The sequence below is a fragment of the Oxyura jamaicensis genome, chromosome 1 (assembly GCF_011077185.1).
Source record: "Oxyura jamaicensis isolate SHBP4307 breed ruddy duck chromosome 1, BPBGC_Ojam_1.0, whole genome shotgun sequence".
NCBI lineage: Eukaryota > Metazoa > Chordata > Aves > Anseriformes > Anatidae > Oxyura > Oxyura jamaicensis.
In genome coordinates this window covers 81,471,054-81,480,231 of record NC_048893.1, presented here as the reverse complement: position 1 = coordinate 81,480,231, position 9,178 = coordinate 81,471,054, and the positions used below count along the sequence as shown (strand labels likewise).

Here is a 9,178-nt window from a genome sequence, read left to right as displayed (position 1 = left end):
AAAAAAAAAAAAAAAAAAAAAAAAAAAAAAAAAAAAAAAAACTGGTGAAGCTTCGCAGAGATATCGGCTTCGCCCACCACTCCACGTCCGGTGCCCCGACCGGGCTTTGCCGAACCTGGGAGCGGGGCGCGCCCGGGCGGGTCCCCGCGGTCTCCGCTGCCCGCCCCGCCTGCGTGGCCCGTGGGAGCGGGTCCGGGTGCCGGAGGCGGCGGGGAGGGCTGGGACGGGGCCCTGGCCAGGGGTTTCTCTCTCCCCCACCCCCCTCCTCCCCTCGCCGCCGGTTCCCGTGAGGCTGCAAGTGCCGCCGCGGCAGCTGGGGGGCCGGCGGGGGATGCTGCCGCCGCCCTGCCCAGCGCCGGAGTAAGGGCAGGCGCTGGTGGCGGCAGGAGCAGCCCCGGCGGAGGGACGAGGTGAGCGGGGAGCGGGGGCAAGGGGGCGGGTGGGCGCCCGGCAGCGGGGCCGGGGCGGGCAGCGCAGTCGCCTGGAGCAGCCCGCCCTTGCTGGGGGCTGGGGGCGCAAGGGGAAGGGACGGGGCGCAGCCCGCGGGGTCTGCTCCTTGCCCGGGAGGGGGGAGCCCGCAGGGCAGCGTAGCGCTGGGTTTGGGCTTTGGGGGTGCGGGAGAGCGGAGGAGCACCGGGGGGGGTGGTGGGGGGGAGCGAGTCGGGGGCGAAGGGGAGTGAGGGGCATCCCAGGCTGAGCACTGCCGACAGTGCCGGATGCAGACGTAACTCGTCGGAGGGACCCCCTCCGCCTCCCCTCCCCAAATCTGGGGCAGGGTGGCTTGTGGTACAGCTACGATCAGGCAAAAAGAGAGATCGCCGTAGAGCTCAGAGGTGTTTTCTCTGGCTGAAGTTATCTAGAAATAATATTGAGGCAAAGAACCGTAATTCATAACAAAACTTTGAAGAGCAACAGGTCGTTTTACTGAAATCACACGTGGTGGTGAAAAAAGTTGCCTCAAGTTATCCCAATGGAAAACAGCTAATAGCGATATCGTGTATACCGAATCATAAGTCTTGTTTGGGGAGCTCCAAACACTACTCAAATTGTTACCATACATCTGAAGAGATTTCAAAAAACTAAAGAGTCTTTCCTTAAAACCTTCATTCTTACTTCTGTGGATGCAGGATATGATCTTTAGAATTCTTTTGATCCATTTAATCGTTTGAAGTGTTTCCGTTTTTGATGATGTTTTTCCAACCTGAAACAGATAGCCCAATATATGCAGATCTCCTGCTCACTGTCAGGTTCTGCCCCCCAAACCTGCCTCTGCGTGCTTGCTGCACAAACTAAAATTAACCCTGCTGGACAACCCAGGCTGCACTCAGAGGAGCAGGTTACATAATGGACAAGCCAATAACCCTACATATCCCAGCAGCACCAGTGTGATGCTCCTGTTCTGTCATGGGTGTGGAGGAGAGTGGCTCTACATCTGCATCCTTCCCCAGTTTCCCTGTTTGGGTTGTGTCTCTGTCACAGTCAGGACTTTTTTGCCACTTACTCGAGTTTCACCACCTGGTGTAAATGTAAAGAGGATGTGCGGGGAGGGGCAAGGTCAGGGGAATATTACTGAGGCATTGCTAAGGCTAATTCCAGACAGTGTAGTGTCCAAGAAAGTGTTTATGCTAATAGTGGGAATTAGAGTCCTTAACTCCTGTTCTTGATTTAGGCTGGGGCTGGGCAGCTGTGGACTCTTCCCTCTCTGTCCTGCCTTTCTGCAGCCTCACCAAACAGCATTACTAAGCTCTCCTTTCAATGAGAAATGCAAGTTCCAGCCCAGGGGACAGGATCCAGTCCTGCTCCCAGTGAATTCTCTGGGATGTGGTCATTGATCTCAGTGTTGTGGTGTCTGTACCCATACCTCTTTTCTAGTTGTGAGAGGGGAAAAAATATGGTTTGGATGATTATTAAGAATATTTTTGCCTAGGTGTACTGAGTGGCAGTGAAGGGATCTGATGGCTGTTCAGAGGAAACATTTGAAGTCACCTACATATTTACTAGGGTGATTCCAAATTTGTGCAAATTGTGTGTTGGATCTCATCTCAGTGTTTGACACCGAACTGTCCCACCTATAATTTTTTCTAAGGTTAGTGGTGAAATGGGTGGCATCCAGGCAAAATTTTGGCATTGTTCTCAAAGCAGCAGTAAAGTGATATTGAAGGAGAAGATTGTACAGTTACTTTCACACTAAATTTTAAGGCTCAGTGGAAGATTCCAGGTCTGTCAGTCTGACATGTTTTGCACCATTCTCAAAGAGCAATGCTTTCTTGATATTAGATTACCTTGTTAGAATTATCTTCTGAAATATAAGCAAAAATGTCAAATGAGACAGTAAGAGCTTTTCAGTAAGCTCCCATTCCATCTGCATGCATACTGGTGGTTGCAAACAACCTCTTCTGCATAAGTTGATGGACTTTCTTGGTCACTTATTAACTGCAAGAGTGAGGAATGCTTTACCTGCACTAATTTGTGCCAAGGATTGCAAGTACGTTATTGATACTCGAAGTAGACTGAGGAGGGCATTGGTAGCTCTAGTATCAAAATCTTCTCTTCTGATGTATCAGGGCTAATTCCATATGAACACATTCTATTCAGTTGAGAAAGTTAGGATAATTGAACTGCTCAGCTCACAAAATATGAGAGATTGTAATCTTTTCATGTGTATGTGAAACACAAATGAGTGCAATATGATCTAGTGACTTAATTCTAAAGACAATTCCAGAACTTGTTCTGGATTTGGACACCGACCTTGAGCAAACTATTTCCTTTCAGTTTTCTTGTTTCAAAAGTGGGGTTAAGGACAGCATTTTATGTGGTCTTGTTGGAAATGTGTCATTTAGAAATAGATTATTATTTTTTTTTTTAATGCACACTGGAATTTCCATGCCAAAAGCTATTGTTTCAAAGCCTAATTACCATATGGGAACATGAAAGCAAAGGGAAGTTTCAGAATTTTCTGGTCCTTTTTCCCACCGTGTTCAGGAGGTTTCAGCTGACTGCTGTGGTGCATAGGAACATGTGACTGCTTCTGTTTTGCATTCTTCAAGTGGATCTCACGACTAGATCCCCTGTATCTGAAACTGGCTTTACTGATCAAAATCCAGTTTGCCATTGGAGGGAAAACTTCTTCCTACTTAACTTGATACTTTCTAATCATCTATAGTTAGCTTGGGGCACTTGGCATTGACATAATTAACATATTTCTGCATACAATTCATTGGACTGATGCTGAGTAGTTTGGTGGACAAGATGCTGAACACCTGGGTGAGTGTATGGCATGGGTATGGCAGTTTGTAAGTGCCTGGGTTGGGGTATTTTTTTGAAAAATGTGTGGCTGGGGCGAGGGGAGGCTTTGGGTTTGTTTCTGTTGTTGTTTTTTTGTTTTGTTTTTAACACAAGTGTGACATTGTAGATACTGTCCTGCAGCATTCTCTTATGCAGAGATTAAGGGCCATTGTGCTGTGTCCTAAGTCTGGAAGTAGATTTGAACCATTACTCCCCAGGACTTCTCAAAGTGTAAGTACTCATGGTTATGGTGGCAATTCCCATGCTAAGAGTGTCCATTCCAACACCCACCAGTTCACTGCATTGCATTGGGAATGGGAACTTGTGGTGACAGATAAAAAGAGAAGAAGAAAAAGAAGCCAGAGAAAAGAAAGAAGGAAGGAAGGGAAAAGAGACAGGAGCAAGGATAGCAGTAATTCTAGCAAAAGGAACATTTTCCAGTGAGCAATTCTGAATGTGATGTAAAAAATAACAACTGAAAGTTTTATTTTACTACACAGAGCCCAGATTCTTCCTTTGATCTCTGTGCAAGCTTCCTTTTGGCATCTGTGGGAGATCAGTGGAAAGAGGGGAGTGTGTAGTCTTGAATTTATGATGCAGCCCATGAACAGTCTTGAAACATAATTCAGTCCCCTCCAAAAATGAATACATAGCTGTGAGTCAGCTAGGAAGGTATACTGATGGTCCTGAAATAAAAATAAAAATAAAATAAAAACTCAATCTGTTCAGAGACATCTCACCACCAAAATAACAGATAAGCCACCTGTATACACTACTCATTGCAACTAAAATGATGGCATCTGTTGAAATTAGCTCACTATCTCTGCTACTGTCTGCAGGAATTCCTTTGTATGCTTGATTTGTGTAATAGTGTACACAAATAGATTATTTTTGAGATTTTTACTGGTAGTCAGCATCTAGAGACACAGTTACTTCAGCTTAATAAGGTAGGAATGCATTAAATGGCCCATAATGAGTAACAAGAAATTCTCTACAACACTTCCTTAAATTACAGGATCTGAAAATTGTAGTTTATTCTTAGTTTAGATCATTAGTAAATTTTAATAGTTGCACTTAAAACTTGCAATCAGCAATATATGAGGATTAAGAGATATTAACAGATGCACCAACTATTTTGAGCAAACCAAATATACAAGAATTCATATAACTCTCGTCAGTTGACTCCAGATGTTAATCATGAATAATCAAAGAACAGTTCTACTTATCTAGAGAAAGTTTGTTGTAACTTGAGAGTTTGACACCTGATGCTTCTGTTTCTTTATTGTGCCACTAATATACTTCAACACTTGATATTTTGAGTTAAAATATTGGGAAATTAGGTTCTTTAGGATCCTTTACCTCTTATGAGAAACAGAACATTCAGGAGCAACCCAAAGCAAAGTCTAAAATTAATTTGTCAGTGTAAATCACCTCTGCTGTAAAAAGCCCTCCCCACTTTCTGCTTTCAGTCTACTAGCGCTTCTAGCACCATGATACTGCTCAGAGCAGTGTGTTGAGTTTTGCAAGCAGCAGGGCTGCTGACATGTTGCTGTTACCATTACTTCTCTTAGGAGGGCGTGTCAGAAACTGGAATACTCATCTATAATGTGCTCTGCAAACAGAAAAAGAGATGGTCTTTGTTATAAAGCACTGAGATTGTCCCAGGCAGATTAGGTTAAGGAGATGAAAGACATTTCATCTTTTCATTTCTTGTCAGCATCTCCTCAAGGCAGAGTTTAACAGATGTAGTCTTTTTCTCCAGGTACCAAATAACCTGTATTTTCTGCTTTCTGTTCTCTGTGCTTTGTTTCCATTTTGCAACATTGCTTGAAAAGGTGGCATTCATTCCCCATTTCTGTTTTTCCATCCTTTGTCTTACCAGTGGCATGACACCATTAATTAAGCATTTGTTTGAGAAGTCGCTTTGTTTGAGAATTGCCCATGCAAAAGGAGCACCACTGAAGACAATCTGTTGGAGACATGTAGTATTATGGGGAGATTTCCTCCAACCCCATTACTCCTAGCTCCTCTAACACCAACTGGAAGCATGAGCAGGTGATGGAGATGGGAGCAACTGGCCGTCTCAGTGAGTGTGCCGCAGATCTGTGACTCTTACGCTAGCTTTTAGTGTCAAAGTGTTCAGCAAATTCAGGTCTCCAGGAGCATCCACTCATGGCTGCATTCACATAGTCCATTGCATACAGATCTCCACAGAGGCAAGGCAGAAAGAGAACATGGGCTTTGGTGATGATGGGGTTCACCAGTGAAGTTACAGACTGGGGATAGAGGTAACAGATTTCGTGTTCATCCAGCATTACTTAAATTCATCTTTGAGAAGCCTGAGATCATGTAGATCTTGTAGACAATTTCATCAACACCCCTCCCTCTTCCCAAAAATGTTCAGGATCTTTTAAAATACACAGTGAATGTCTTTTTAGATGCACAACAGTACACTGCCTAGCCCACAGCTACTGTGTCCTGGGAGGGTAAGGATCTGTAGGTTCGGTGTTATGTCTGCCAGCCTGGTGCAGTTCTCTCTGATACTCTGACAGCATGCTGTATAGGCAGGTTTAAGTATCCAAAACTGTATCTCAGTAGTTGGTGTTTTTGGCAGGGGTTGCCTTCTTATTCCCTTTTTTTTTTTTTTCACCTCTCACCTCATTGCTGTCACACACAATGGATATTTCTGCTCTGTTCTTTGGCCTCACTTGAGAATTGTTGGAAGCTCTATGGGTCTACACGTACCACATTCAGTCCACTGTGGTAGCTGTTTTCAAGGTGAACTACTTGACTTCCTTCCTTTTTTTATATTTTGAACATATCATAATTGGTATTTGTAAGGAACTTCTGACTAACCCTGAGAGAGCCAGCCATCCAAGCCCTGCAATACTAAACTAGTTTTCAGATCTATCTTTCTTTGTTTAATTTTTACAACATATTCTACATTTAGCCTTTGAGGAGGAATTTAACTGAGCTGTATCCTGTCTACACCAAGCAGTACACTCACTCTATGCCATGCGCTGGGACAGCTTGCTCAGATGTTTTTCTCTCTACACAAGGGTTTTGAAAGTATTTTGAATAATGGAAGTAGTTCCTTCCAGGAGACTTCATATTAGAAAGGCAACAGTTATCAAAGAACAATTAAGGACAACTAATCTACATCACATTTAAGTCCCACAAATACCATGTGCCTTTCTGCATAGTCATATACTTTGCAAGACTGTCATATTTGTGCATAAATAATCAAACATCAAATGCTACTGATGAGTTTTCTCCATTTAGTAGCCTTCAGTCTAGGGATAAAGCACAGATTTATAAACCAAGATGTAATCCCAAATCTTCTGCTGCTTGTATTTATGATTCCAGGAAGCCTGGCTACAGTCCTTATCTTACCATAGGAAGACAGCTGTAATTCTTCTGTTTTATGAATTAGAGATTGAAGGGGCTGGATCCAGTTAGCGAATGACAACCTGGATATAAAATTGGTTTCTAAACAACAGAAGTAGTTTCCACCCATTGCACCACAACTTCCCTTAAATGCATCACTCTATATGTTACCCTTGTCTAAAGCATTTTAATAAGGACACAAACATTAATAGCAACAGTGGTGTGTGAATCTATAGGTGAATGTAAAGGCATGAAAGCTTGATATGATTCATATTTATGTCTTCAATAAGTACACCAATAAGAGATTATGCTTCTTTTACTTCCCAGGACAGTGTTAGGTTGAGTACCAGCTAGCAAAGGTAAACTGCTGCTTCCATTTCTCTGAAGGCTTGTTTGCACATTTAATGGTCTCTGATGTATCACGTCCATTTTCATGGACATTTGCATACCTAAAGGTCTGCTTAATCTTAAGGAGAAGCCTTTCCCCTCCCTCCTCCACAGTTAGATCAGAGCATGTACTTTGAATATGCTGCCTCGGAGCTTTCAATTTGAGAACTTTGAGCAGAATCTCTCTAATTTCTGTGCCTGAAGTGGGTAACGAGTATCTCAGGAATATTTGAGTGTTCGAGCTTCAGTTCCTTGGTATTAATAACTGCAATTGCTTCCTCTTCTGGACTTTCTGCAACATTTACTGTATTAGTTTCACTGTACTTATGTGTTGACATTTTGGTCCACAACCATGAGAGCTAGAAGTGTTTAGTGTAATTGCAAATTGAGATTCAAATGAAACCAACTGGTTCCTGATCAACAAAGTCATAGGTATGCTCTTGATGAGTTCATGCTCTGACCATAGATGTATCTGTAGCTGTATGGCTGTAATCTTTTACAGGCAGAGTCTATCAACTTCTATTGAAAAGAGTCAGAATGAAGCAGAGTAAGTCTATGGGGTTGTTTTGCTGTAGATATTGTTGTTGCTTTCACAAAGTTTATTTAAGTTTTCATTTGGGGTGAGGAAGTATTTTATGATGGAAGAGCAACAAATATTGGGCACAAGGTACTCTGAATGGAAGGAGTTTAATACAACTAGAAATACTGATACGTTCTGGTGAGTGTCATGGATGAAATATATGGGGAGAAGAGGTACAATGGTTCTCTATGTTGTTGGACACCTTTCATGCAATGATAGAGCTGAAAGATCTTAGGTAGGGGCCTTGATCTAGCCAGATTTCAGTACTTGTCAAACTGGAATTGCTCTGGTTGAATTTAGATGCCTGATATTATGTGTACAGTGCTGAACAAGGGAGCTAGGCAGAGTAGTGTGATGAGAGGTGCTGTAGAGGTAGCTCTAAAACCAGCAGTGGTGAGAGGGTTTGGAGCAGCTGTGGAATCCTGAAAAGAAGAATCTGTGGGATCGGAGTTGAGGTTGGGACACTGCTGGCGCTACCTGCTCTCTTACAGACCTGCCCAAGTGAAATGTGAAAAGAACTTTGTCCCTTTCGTGGCTATGGGAGTGTGCAGGGTCACTGAGGTAAAACTAAGGACTGCAAGGCTGAGTGCTCCCCATTTGCTATTTGTGTAAGGATATCACACTTTTTTTTTTTTTTTTTTTTTTTTGTATTTAAAACGTTGTTCCTTTCTCTCCTAATAAACTGTTCCTTGCTTTGTACATTAGCACAGTATTTATAGGAGTAGACTCACTGCCTCTTAATGACTCTGAGGAGTAACACTTGTTGTGGTTTAACTGAAACCAGGGCACACTTAATTGCCATGATTCTGGGTGAGGACTTGAGCTGGTGATGGCTGCATTTGACAACACTTTTTAAGAACCTGTGGGGTGGTGACAGTGTCTGGCAAATGACACTAAAGATCCAAAGCCACAATATAAATAGCCACAGTTTGGGTACTGACGTACAGTCCTTTGAATGACATCTGGGGAGAAGAGAATATGGACAAAGATTATTACAGATTTTAATGCCACTATATCAAAGTAATTTAAAGATTTTATTCTGAAATGTCCTCTTCCTGAAAGTTTTATGGTTTTGCCAAATTATCTCTCATATAAGCAATACTATGATATCTTTAACAGTTGCAATTTTTAAAGTAAAATTTTATTCTGGGATGTGATTTCTAATATTCCCTTTTTCTTATTTGATACATCTGTTGCCATATTTATGAAGGTAAGTTGCACTTACAAAAGACAAAAACAAATCTTGGGCAGTGTGGTTTCTATTAGCATTGCAAAACTACAAAGCTGACACAACTATTTGTACCCTCTCTCTTCATGTGCATTGCCTAGAAAATTACTGACTTTTAAGTGACAGTTGTAACAAGAAACAGGAGGATATGGAAGAGCATAGGTGACTCTGAGGGCATCGTTTGTTCAAACAACTTTTTGTTTTAGTTAACAATTTGCAGACTGGAAGGTAATCTTGGAGTGATGCCCATTAAAAATAATAATATATCACAAATCATGAAGTGAATGCACTTGGACACAACATATGGAGTA

At 42.4% G+C, this 9,178-nt stretch overlaps 1 protein-coding gene across 2 annotated transcripts in view; it reads left to right on the top strand.

Annotated features, from left to right (window-relative positions):
• CASR (calcium sensing receptor) overlaps positions 1-9,178 on the top strand; it is a 76,623-nt gene that overhangs the window by 653 nt on the left and 66,792 nt on the right. Inside the window, exon 1 of one of the 2 annotated variants that reach the window (XM_035314312.1) lies at positions 96-410. The exons of the other annotated variant lie outside the window; for it this stretch is intronic. The gene's annotated coding sequence lies outside the window, so the exon portion shown is untranslated. Of the gene's footprint in view, positions 1-95; positions 411-9,178 lie in introns of those variants that run through there. 2 annotated transcript variants of the gene reach the window in all.